Source organism: Callithrix jacchus, chromosome 18, assembly GCF_049354715.1.
Source record: "Callithrix jacchus isolate 240 chromosome 18, calJac240_pri, whole genome shotgun sequence".
Classification (NCBI taxonomy): Eukaryota; Metazoa; Chordata; class Mammalia; order Primates; family Cebidae; genus Callithrix; species Callithrix jacchus.
The window spans coordinates 13310308-13322620 of record NC_133519.1 but is presented as its reverse complement, the minus strand read 5'-3'; the positions used below and the strand labels follow the sequence as shown (position 1 = coordinate 13322620).

Below are 12313 nucleotides of genomic sequence, written 5' to 3'. Positions count from 1 at the left end.
GATACAGGATGACCTCCATGCCTTAAAGACAGAAGCAGCTCCAGAGATTTTGGTAAATAATGTGGGTTTCAGTACAGTGTGGTCTATTCAAAAAAGTTTAAAAGAAAGAAAGAGGGTGACAGAGAGAGAACGAAAAAGAAAAGATAAGGATGGAAGGCAGGAGGGTGGGAAGGAGGGAGAGAGGGAGGAAGGAAGGAAGGAAGGAAGGAAGGAAGGAAGGAAGGAAGGAAGGAAGGAAAAGAAACAGGCATGAAAGGAAAGAAGGAAGAAGGGGAGGAAGGAAGGAGGGGAGGGAGGAAATAGGGAGGGAGGGGGGAACAAATGAACTTACACAATGATGAGAAGATCCAGGGGGACTTACACCACCAATATTTTCCATTAACAGGAACATGCTAACTAGTTACTAGAGAGAGACACACTACTATAAAATCATATTCTATTTCCATGATGTACAATTCCTTCCTCCTTTTCTGAAACACGTTCTGTCTCTGGCCTGCTGTTTCCAGAGACACTGAGTCCTCCCTTTGGACAAATTCTGGCACCCACAGGAATGAGATGGGACAGCGGACCCCAAAACACCAGGCCACAACCTTCCCTGCTGCTCCTTGTCCACTCCAGAAGCTGCCTGGCTACAGGTGGGGGTCTGAGCCCCTGGGTCTGACATCGTCCCTTTTCCTTGCTCACTGGGCTTCTCTCCTTGCACTGGCTCCCACTCCCCCAGGACCTGGCATGTGACCACATGAGAAGGACACAAACCGGCCACACCACTTTCTTTCTCCCCCTCTCGATGCCTGCAGTGGTGGGTTCCATGGGGTAGTTACCTGATATTTACTCATTATGGTGCCCCTAGCCCAGGCAGGGCCTGGCACCTAATAGCCACCCTGTGAATGCTGAGTGAAAGAAGGTGTCCACCACAAGGTCCTGAGGAACCAAGAATTCCACTGTGGCCCATCAGTTTTAAGTTCTACACAATTATAGAATGGGAGCTGTGAAAGGTCTTCAAAAGTGTCCACTCTCTGAACCATTATACTGGCAGCTGAGCCATGTTTCCCCATCCTGGACACATCTACAGGGCACCGCCTAAATCCACACACATCTCCCCACCCAGGATATTGCAGCAGCCTTAGCCTGGGAAATGCAGGGGGACGGGAGAAACATGAAAGTTGAAGAGGAGAAAGCAGGTGAAAGGGAACAGCAAGGTGGAAACAGAGAGAGAAATAGGGATGGAGACTGGGGGAGAGAAGGGAAGAGAGAGGAGAGGAACGCAGATCCAGCCACTGAGGAAAAGGCCTGAAGAGAACACTGTCCTTTCCTGAAGTCAAATAACTTCCACCTGACCATGCACTGCAGCTCGTGGGAGGCACATGCTGGTCATGCTGCGATGTTGAGGGTCCACGGCATCTTCCCTTTGCATTTGAGTCATAATAGAGAGAGGACTCACTGACCTCATGATTTTTACCTGTTGGATCTGGCTATCTTTCGAATCTCTTCTACTGGTGAGATTTTGGGCTTTTGTTACTGCAGCATAAACTTGCAAAGCTCAACACAACAGCAGATAGAATATACATATATAAATAGACCAGAGAGAGCAGGAGATGAGTTCCAAAGATAGTTCAATAAGCATTAACTAACCACACCCACACTCTCTTAATTTCCTAACAGAAAGAATGGAATTCCTGTTCACTGAGATCGGCCTCAAATCAGTACTTTGTGAAAAGTAAGCACTTTCTCTGGCGACTCAACTAATCAGTCAGGACTCTTTTTTCCCGCCCCCCAGGTTGGAGTGTGGTGGTGCCATCATAGCTCACTGTAACCTCTAACTCAAGACTCAAGGAATCCTCCTGCCTCAGCCTCTAGATTGGCTGAGACTACAAGTGTGCACCACCATGCTCGGCTGATTTTTTATTTTCAGAGATAGGGTCTTACTGTGTTGCCCAGGCTGGTCAGGACGGTTGACTGCATATGACAGAAACCAACCAACTCTAGATCTACACATAAAAGGGTTTACTTTCGTTGACATTTTCTTTTATGGCAGGTTGACTACGGCTCTGCTCTATACAAGCTATTTTATTTGTTAGATGGTGAAAGCTGTGATACGCGGAGAATTGAATGTGGTATCAGTATGTTCATTCATTCATTTAACAAATACTTAATCAATATCTGTTTCATAGCAGACAAGGTTAAGTATTGAGAATACAGTAAGGAATCAGAGACAAGTTCTCTAATTTCCAAGAGCTTATATTGAAAATGACATTAAACACATACAAAATAATCGTAACAATAATGAACACTATATTTGTAAATAATAGATTTTAGTAAATATTTTTAATTAGAAAAAATTTTAAATTATTAAAACTAAAATGGCCAGGTGTGATGGCTCATGTCAGTAATCCCAACATTTTGGGATGCCAAGATGGAAGGATTATTTGAGCCCAGGATTTTGAAACCAGTCTGGGAACCACAGGAAGACCCTGTGTACAAAAAATAAAAAATTAGCCAGACGTGGTGGTGCATGCCTGTAGCTCCAGCTACTAAGAAGGCTGAGGTGGGAGGCTGCTTGAGCCCGAGAGGTCAAAGCTGCAGTGAGCCGTGATCAGACCACTGCACCACTGCACTCCAGCCTGGGCGACAGAGCCAGACCCTGTCTCAAGAAAAACAAACAAACAATTTAACGGATGTAGTCCCGAAACTATTGTGTAGAATACTATTGTCTACAACACATCACATCAGCCCTTTACTTTACGTGGCTTAACACTTAGTTAGGTGTGATCCATAAAGGTTTCCTAGTAATTAAGTATACCTAAGAACAATTAAGTAGAAAAGAGTTACTGCCTTCACAGAAAGATTGGAAACATTTTAAAAAGGCAAATAAATATGAGTCAAAACTGCAGCTCTGTGAGGCCCAAATAATGTCTAATTCAAGCCACAATGATCATCTAGCGATCATTCTCAACACCATGAAATTCATTTAATACATTTTGCCTGAATGCCCCACAGATCTGAATTACCAACACCTGTATGTAGCCAAGAAATTGACAATCATTTATAAATTACCACCTATGACTCCATCAGCTCTACCCACTTTAAAAAACAATTTTATGTATTTATTATTTAATATATGTTGGAGAGACAGGATCTCACTATGTTGCCCAGAAACAGACTCACGTTAATTTCATAAACCAAATGACCTTAGAGTCATCCAATTTATAAAAAAAAGTGCCCAACAGTACAGAAGGACAAGGATGGTCTTTTCAGTACACGGTGCTGGATCAAGCAATCACATCCATGTAGTAAAAAGTGAACATGGCTGGGGGGTGTGGCTCACACCTATAATCCCAGCACTCTGGGAGGCTGAAGCAGGTAGACTACTTGAGCCGAAGAGTTTGAGACCAACCTGGGAAAATGCTGAATCCCCATCTCTACACAAAATACAGAAGTTACCCAGGAATGGTGGCACACACCTATAGTCGCAGCTATTCAGAAGGCTGACGTGGGAGGATTGCTTGAGCCAGGAGGTGAAGGTTGCGGTCAGCTGAGATTATGCCGCTGCACTCCAGCCTGGGCAATAGAGTGAGACCTTGTCTGGAAAAAAAAAAAAAATGCATGAACTGAAATAAAATTGCTATAAGATTAACACAGAAAAATATGTTCATTTTCTTAGGTTAGGCACTGACTTCTTAGAGGACACAAAAAGCAGTAACCACATAGGAAAAGATTGATAAAGTATAATTTCTCTAAAATTCAGAAACATGCCAGGTGGTGGCTCATGCCCGTAATCCCAACACTTTGGGAGGCTGAGGCAGGTGTGTCACCTGATCCCAGGAATTCCAGACCAGCCTGTGCAACGTGGCAAAACCCCATTTCTACTAAAAAATACGAAAAAGAGCTGAGCATAATGATGCTCCCCTGTAGGTCCCAGCTACTTGGGGGCTGAGGCAGGAGGATCACCTGAGCCTTGGGAGGTGGAGGTTGCACTGAGCTGTGATTGTGCCACTGCATTCCAGCCTGGACAACATAGTGAGATTCTCTCTCAAAAAAAAAAAAAAAAAAATTAGAGAATCTCCATTAATGTAAAAACAACATTAAAAGAATGAAAAGGCAAGCGACAGTTTGGAAAAAGAGAAATGCAATAAATATATATTCTAGAAAGGACACATATCCAGAATAAAGTGTTACAAATCAACAGAAAAACCAGCATTTTTTTTTTCAATTAATGACAACAGGATAAAAATATTTAACAGGCACTTCACAAAAGAAGCCACAAATGGCAATAAAAAATAATCTCAATACCAGGAGAATGCAAGATGAAACCACACTGATATATTACTGCACCTCTACTAGAATGGCAAAATAATTTTTAGCTGACGAGAGTAAGCAAAGATGTGGGATAACCAGAATATTCCCTGCTAAATGGTACAACCACTTGGGGAAAATGTTCAACAATATCTAATACTAAAGTTTTATCATTCATATGTCTCTAAAATCAAAAATGCCACTCCTGCATATACACCCCAGACCTCAGTCTAGTAATGTTCCATTTCTTTGTCTGTGGTAGTTCACTTAGTAAAATTCATTACCTGTACTTTTTTTTTTTCTTTTCCGAGACAGGCTCTCACTCTGCCATCCAGGCTGGAGCGCACTGGCATGATCACGGTTCACTGCAATCTCAACTTCCCAGGCTCTGGTGATCCTCCCACCTCGGCCTCCACACTAGCTATGACTACAGGCACACACCACCACACACAGCTAATCTTGTATTTTTAGTAGAGACAGGGTAGCCCAGGCTGGTCTGGAACTCCTGGGCTCAAGTGATCTGCCCACTTTGGCCTCTCAAAGTGCTGGGATTACAGGTGTGATCTGCTGCCCTCGCACCACCTGCACATTTAAAATTGTCTCTCAGGTCCCAAGAGGGAACGGATTTCCGGCCTTAAGGTGCGGCGCAGGGTCAATGTTCTCCAGAGGATTTAGGAGGATGTGCCCCCGAGGCTTCTTCGTCCCTCCACCCCCTGGGATACCACAGTAGGACCCGCCGCGAGTTCTTCCGCAGCGCCCGAGAGGAGGGCGGCTGGCTGCAGCGGCAGGCGAGGAATGGAGCCTGGAAACAGGCCCTGGCGGGTCCGGCGCACCCGCCAGCTCGCGCAGCGAAACTTGGGGCAGCCCGAGAGCCGCGCCGCGCCCCAGCTGTTCGCCGGCGGTCCGGGACTCACCGCCCGCCCGGCCTGACTCCGCGCACTCACCTCGGAAACGCTGGGCGGACTTCGCGGGAAACCTTAACTTCCAGCGAAACGGCAGCCGCGCCCCGCGCCTGAGTCCGGCTCTCGGCCCGGCTGGTGCACCGTCCGGCGTTTCCAAAAGCATCGGGCTCACTCAAGTTCGGGCCACCTCGGGACCCTTACCTCCCCGTCCCGGCGCCGCCACTGTCTCAACAGCCGCCGAGCCCCGCCCACTGCAGCCCGCCGGCTCCTCCGGGTCGCCCCGCCGACAACCCCGGGCGCAAGCGCTGCGGGGCCTTAAAGGGACCCGCCCCCTCAACCGCAAAACCCGGTTACGGGCTGCGAGGAGGGTGGACGGAGTGCAGCGGGACCGGGAAATCCCTCTCTCCCCTCCGCCTCACTTTCATAGCACCCGCCCTGGATCCGGCAACTCGCTGATTACCCCCCACCACTTGAACCGCCCCTGCCAGGCTTAAGAGGCGGGAGACACAACCTCTGGCGGGCTGAGCGATCCCGATCCCGCTATTAGGGCTGCAGGCCTCAGGCTGCCGCACCGCCCTGAGTCTGACTTCCAGGCCCGGGCACGCGGTGCAGACGCGCAGGCTTCAGAAGGCAGCCCCCAGATCCCCGGTGAGGTGGCCTAGGGTCACTCTCAAAGCCGGCAGGATGGGCAAGTGTCCTGGACTTCGTACTGCTAAGAAGCTCCCTAGCCACCAAGGACACCAGAAGTGGCATGATAAACAGTACAAGAAAGCCCATTTGGGCACAGCCCTGAAGGCCGACCCTTTTGGAGGTGCTTCTCATGCAAAGGGAATCCTGCCGGAAAAACTAGGAGTTGAAGCTAAGCAGCCAAATTCTACTAAGTGCGTCAGGGTCCAGCCCATCAAGAATGGCAAGAAAATCACAGCCTTTATACCCAGTGATGGTTGCTTGAACTTTATGGAGGAAAACGAGGCAGTTCTGGTTGCTGGATTTGGTCGCAAAGGTCATACTGTTGGTGATATTCCTGGAGTCCGCTTTAAGTTTGTCAAAGTAGCCAGTGTCTCTCTTTCGGCCCTATACAAAGGCAAGAAGGAAAGACCAAGATCATAAGTTTAATGATGAAAACACTGTAGTAATCAATTTTCATGTGCCAAAAAACCAATAATCAGCATGTCAATGGCACTTTTAGTTATTTTCTAATTTAAATATATAACATTTTGCAGATGGACTTTCACTGAAATAAGCCTTTCAGAAAGAGAAAAACTTTTTTTTAACCAAGATTGGAAAGTATCAAGAAATAGGAAGTAAAGCCATGCTGTCCACCCAGCTAAAAACTTTTAAAACTTTGCGTTTTAACTAATGCAAATGTTTGCATAACTTTAAGTTATGAACAATTGTATGCCAAATTGGATAACCTAGATAAAATGGATAGATTTCTAGAAACAAATCTAAACCTATAATTACTATGAAAATAGCATGCTTGTTTCTCAAAAAGTTAACAGAATTAACATACGATCCAGCAGTTCCACTTCTGGGTATATACAATGCAAAGGACTGAAAGTAGAGTCTTGCCAGGGGACATGCACACCCATGTTCACAGTATTATTATTCACAAGCTGAAAAGTGGAAGCAATCCAAGAGTCCGCTGCTCAATGATTATAGAAAGGAAAGGAGGCACATACACACAGTGAAATATTAAATGGGCTTAAAAAGGGAAGAAATTTATATACATCCTGCAATATGAATGAATCCTAAAGATATGCTAAATTAAATAAGCTGGTCACAAAAAGGCAAACACCGTATGATTCCACTTATATGAGACACAAGGAGTACTCCGTTTCATAGAAACAAAGTAAAATGGCGGTCCCCAGGGGCTAGGCAGAGGGAGTAAGGGAGAACTTTTGTTTAGCGGGTGTAGAGTTTCAGTGTTGCAAGAAGACAGAAATTCTAGACATTGGTTACACAATGATGTGATTTTATTTAATATTACTGAACTGTACACTAAAAAATGACTAAGGCAGTACATTTTGGGTTATATTTTTACCACATTTTTTTCAAGTGTTCACTGACTGCAAGAATTTTGGAGTGCTCAGCGCAGCTGCAGTAAAGGATATCAATATATTAAAAATTATGACAATAATAGCAATAAAAATACTTTTAAAGATGCTAGTTAAATGGAATAGAATATTCCTGTAGACTTTAATAGTATTTTTCGTCACTGTAATTGTGGAAAGGTTTTGTAGATATGGAAAGAACAAAACAAAGATTACTAACAACGTGTTACTGGATATAGAACACACAGAAAAATTATTCCATTTGAAGTATATCTGGTTAGATCTCAGCAGTATTAACTCACATCCCATAAGACGGTGACATTTTCACTACATAAAAGATAAAATCTTTGACAAATAGGACATTTCAGAAAGTTGACGCTTTGCTGGACAAGATATCTTATTGACTTATTAGCTAAGTTATGATATCTCACGGCTGTCAGGAGGCAGGTCCTCTCATGCACAGGCCCTGTCTCACAGCCGAGGCAGGGCCCAGGCCAAGATAAAAGGACTCAGGACCAGAGCACCCCATCTGCTCGCCTCCTGAGGTGCTGAAGAACCCTGTGCTGTGTGCGACTCTGGTAAGAACAGGAGCAGGGATGTTCAGAACAGGGAAGGGCCTCGGGGCTACAGCCTTGCTGTCAGAGGTGAAGAGTTTAGAAAAGACTGAAGGGGTAGACTGCAAAAAGGGGTCTGGGCGCTAACTGGGAACAGGAAGGAGAAGAAGGAGAGAGCTGGCTGGCTGTGCCATGTGCCTTTGAACTCTAGAGGAAACAAATTGCTCTGGGATGAGGTGGGCCTTCCAAGATGGGAGCTTGAGGCACAGAGACCTGCTCCACCGCGGCAGGCCACAGGAGGGAAGCCCGCTTCGGAAGATACAACCCTGTCTCTGCCTGCAAGCGAAGAGCTAGAGCCATGGACATGGGACTAAAGGCTCTTTTGGGCTAATGAGCCCCCATTTTTATGGGTCTGAGACTTGTTCACAAACTTCCCAGGTTGGTTAAGACACACCAAGCCTGAGGGCCACCATGTCAGCCAACAGCCCGAGCAGGTGGGGAGTTGAGGAAGTCTGAGCTCCAACCTGAGATCAGGAGGTCAGGGTTCCAGCACTAGATGTGCAGCAGTTGATGAATTTATCTGTCGGTGTTGACATGAGTTTACCGACCTGGTAGTGTCCAAGACCCTGTGCAATGCTGACCTTCCAAGTACAATTGTCTTGCAAGTTATGACAAGAGAGAATGACTGCTTCTTTTCTTTAAGAAATAATGTTCCCATAAATGACTTGAAAATTAGACAGTTTCCATCTGAAGACATATTTGTAATACTTTCCTCCTCCACTGACAACACGTTAGAATCTCGGACGCATTTTGCAATATTGTTCAGTCTTACTTTACAATTGTGTGACACTCAAAGATGTCCTAAGCTTGAAAAAGATAGTATGAGAGTTTGAAGAAGTTATTGGAAGCAAAACTACTGAAGATTATGTTTTTATACTTGAGTGATGCTAAGAGTGTCACAGGGACAGAGGTCATCTCTACTTGGGTCTGATTTCCTGTCTGATTCTTCCCCAGCTCCTGAACACCCACCGTGAAGATGTCCTGCCAGCAGAGCCAACAGCAGTGCCAGCCCCCTCCCAAGTGCATCCCCAAGTGCCCTGTCCCTAAATGCCCCCCCAAGTGCCCTCCAGTGTCTTCCTGCTGCAGTGTCAGCTCTGGGGGCTGCTGCAGTTCTGGGGGAGGTGGCTGCTGCCTGAGCCACCACAGGTGCCGCAGGTCTCACCGCCACAGACCCCAGAGCTCTGACTGCTGCAGCCAGCCCTCAGGGGGCTCCAGCTGCTGTGGAGGGGGCTCCAGCTGCTGTGGAGGGGGCAGCGGCCAGCACTCTGGAGGCTGCTGCTGAAGTGGACCCTGTGCCTAGAAGAGCACAAATGGCCAAATATTTCCCTCTCCCCTTCCTTCTCCTTCTGAGCCTGCCCATGTGGCTGTTAGGTCTTGGTGAGGGCTGAGCTCAAGCATAGAGGATTCTTCTGTCTTGGAGTTCAGGGGCTCAAAACTTCTCCCACAAAGCCATTCACTGACCTTGTTTTGCGTATGTGTGGTTGCTCTGGGAAGCCCGAAGCACAGACCTATATCCCTTTGCAGCCTGTATTTTTGCATAGCTCAGCCTGATGTAAAACAATAAAACCGGAAATATGCATTCCTTTCTGCCTTGACTGATTGTTATTTCTTCATTGGTTTTCGCACTCTGTCCTCATCTCCAGGCTCTCCAAGGATGTCACTATCTGCAGACCTTACTCAAATTTAGCCATTCTTCCTACTAATGTCCTGTATGGCAAAAGACAATTTTGTTGATTCAGAAGCCAGTCCAGGATTCTCCGCTGCCTTGACGGTAGTCACATGACTCCTCAGTCTCCTCCACTCCGAACAGTTCTTCACTCTGTCTTTGTCTTTCGTGACACTGACCTTTTTAAAGAACCATCGGTTTTGTAGAATGCCCCTCAATTTGGGTTTGTCTGATGTTTCTTCTTGAGCAGATTCAGATTATGCACTTTTGCAAAGATCCACAAAAGAAATGTTACCCTTAGAGCATGATATCGAGCCTCCCATGGTGTCTAATTGTCCCATTCCTGGAGATACAACTTCCACCACTTGGTCTGCCAGCTTTCTCCATGGCAAATTTAATATTTATTCCTTTGAAATAAAAACTTATGAAGAAGAGAATATTTCAGCTTTCTTTTTTTTTTTAGTTGGAATCTCACTTGCTCAGGCTGCAGTGCAGAGGCACGATCTCAGCTCATTGCAACATCTGCTTCCTGGGTTCAACCGCTTCTCCTGCCTCAGCTGCCCAGGTAGCTGGGATTTTGGGTGTGCGCCACCACGCCTGGCTACTTTATGTCTTTTTAGTAGTGATGAGGTTTCATCACGTTGGCCTCCAAAGGGAAGGTACAACAAGTGACCTTGTCATGACAAGGCACACTACACTCCAAAAGAACTACATGGTTTTTCCAGGGTGTACAGACAGACATTCAGGGAATCCGTGTGGGAATGCATATTAAGAGCATGGCACAGTTGTAGAAGGACTATAAAATTGGATGAGGCTGAATTGATTGCAGAGATTCTAGGCAAAGTTACAGTTTAGGGAGAAAGAAAAGGCCTTAACAGTGACTTTGGTTGGCTGCCCAAAACGTGGACCAAAAGGTGGGCCAGTGTGTGTGACCTAGAAATGACAGGCCTGTCTTGGTTTGCTGCAGAGGAAGAGACTCAGAGCATCAGGGAGATTGGAATATTAGAATTAATTTGTCATGAAATGACAAATCACCCCCGTTGAAAGGTCCAGGTGATTCACCTTTCATCACAATTGTGAAAAATATATTTGTGAAGAAAGGCTCAGCATTCTTGAAGAGCTCAAAAGCTTAGATTGGCCTGGCACTGCTGTAATCCCAGCAGCACTTTGGGAGGCCGAGGTGGGCCAATCATGAGGTCAGGAGATCGAGACCATCCTGATTAACACAATGAAACCCCATGTCTGCTAAAAATACACAAAATTAGCCAGGCATGGTGGACGGCCCTGTAACCCCAGCTACTCAGGAGCTGAAGGCAGGAAATTCACTTGAACTTGGGAGGCTGAGGTTGAAGTGAGCTGAGATTGCACAACTGCACTCCAGCCTGAGGCAACAGAGCAAGACTCTGTCTCAAAAAAAAGAGCTTCAATGGCCCTTCTCACTGAAGATCAACAATTTCAGTGGGATCTGCCATTACTGAATTGGAAAACCTAAAAGATATGGAAAAACTTGGATCCCTGGGTGTCAGGGGCCAAGGAAGGGCACCTAATCACCAAAGGCAAAGTGGGTGTGGGTACCATAAGGACATCAGAGTCCAAGCAGCAATCAGAATATTCTGTGGAATTTACTTAGTTCCAGAAGCATAAGTTTAACAGGCGTACTCAGCAACTGGCAGAATCTTCTCATCAGTCCTCTGACCTGTGGAGTATTGGCTATTCTTGTAGAAAAGACCAAAGGGAAGCCTTTAGAACTGCTTCCACCTAGGAAAATAACAAATCAAAAGCAACACCATATTACAAGAGAGATTGCAGCTTTGGTGCCATTATCAAGGACCTGAAATATACAGAGATGATTATTCTCACCACATCCCTGCTCAACTTACCTATTTAACTCGTTCAGAAAATAGTTGCATCTTGGAGAATGAAAATGAGTGTCTATGGATTGATTTATGTTCCCCCAGAATCCATATGTTGAAGTCCTGACTTCCAATGTGACAATATTTGCAGATAGGGCCTTTAAGAAGGTGATAAAGTTATGAGTGTCAGGCCCTCATCTGATAGGGCTTGTGCTCTTATAAGAAGAGAAGCAGATGCCAGAGATTTCTTTTTTAGCCATGTGAAGACACAGTGAGAAGGTGGCCATCCGTAAGCCAGAAAAGGAGCTCTCATCAGAAACCAAATCCACTGGCACCTTGACCTTGGGCTTCCTAGCCTCCCAAACTATGAGAAAAAAAAATTCTATTATTTAAGCCACCTAATTTATAGTATTTTGTTATGATCGCTCGAGCAGACGCATACACTGAATGATTACAAGCCTCTCCAGGTGGTGACTCCGTTTGCAGGTGTTGTACTAGATGTGGTTTATTTGCTTGAGCTAATTAGCACATCCCCTACTATGCAGCTATTGATCTAGATTTTTTTCCTCTTACCTATTAGTAATGACTACCAGAATCTGTTTGTTTTCAGCTGGCAAGGGCAGCAACACAACTTCACTGTCTTACGGGCCACCGTGGCCACTGTGTTCATGAGCTCACTGGGAAATGACAGGAGAGGCTGGGCAAAGAGTCTGGTATCCACAGAATAGGTTATCCTACCCATGTATCTATTAAAGTCTCTGCTAAGGTTATTGTTTAGTAAACATGCATATGGAACACAAATATCTTCCATTTTTTGCTCATTTAAAGAGACTTAAGTACATACCTCCTCTCCTATTCTCCTTGAGTGTCCACTGTTCTCCTCACCCTGTCCTCTGTGGGTGGTGGCCTTGGGACTTCAGGGGCCAGCAGG

The 12313-nt window shown here is 45.7% G+C and overlaps 1 protein-coding gene and 1 pseudogene across 10 annotated transcripts in view; one reads left to right on the top strand and one right to left on the bottom strand.

Annotated features, from left to right (window-relative positions):
• The window catches only part of LOC103788993 (uncharacterized), a 48009-nt gene extending 42640 nt beyond the window's left edge, over nt 1–5369 (bottom strand). For 8 of the 10 annotated variants that reach the window (XM_078355735.1, XM_054247939.2, XM_078355740.1 and 5 more), the window contains exons 1-2: nt 5238–5369; nt 3462–3582 (exon numbers count right to left, since the gene is read on the bottom strand). The gene's annotated coding sequence lies outside the window, so the exon portion shown is untranslated. The remainder of the gene's footprint in view (nt 1–3461; nt 3583–5237) is intronic. The other 2 variants (XM_078355741.1, XM_078355737.1) reach the window with 1 other exon arrangement.
• A 344-nt stretch (nt 5370–5713) lies between these two features.
• Nucleotides 5714–6305, top strand: LOC103790956 (small ribosomal subunit protein uS12 pseudogene; annotated as a pseudogene).
• Nucleotides 6306–12313: the final 6008 nt, after the last annotated feature.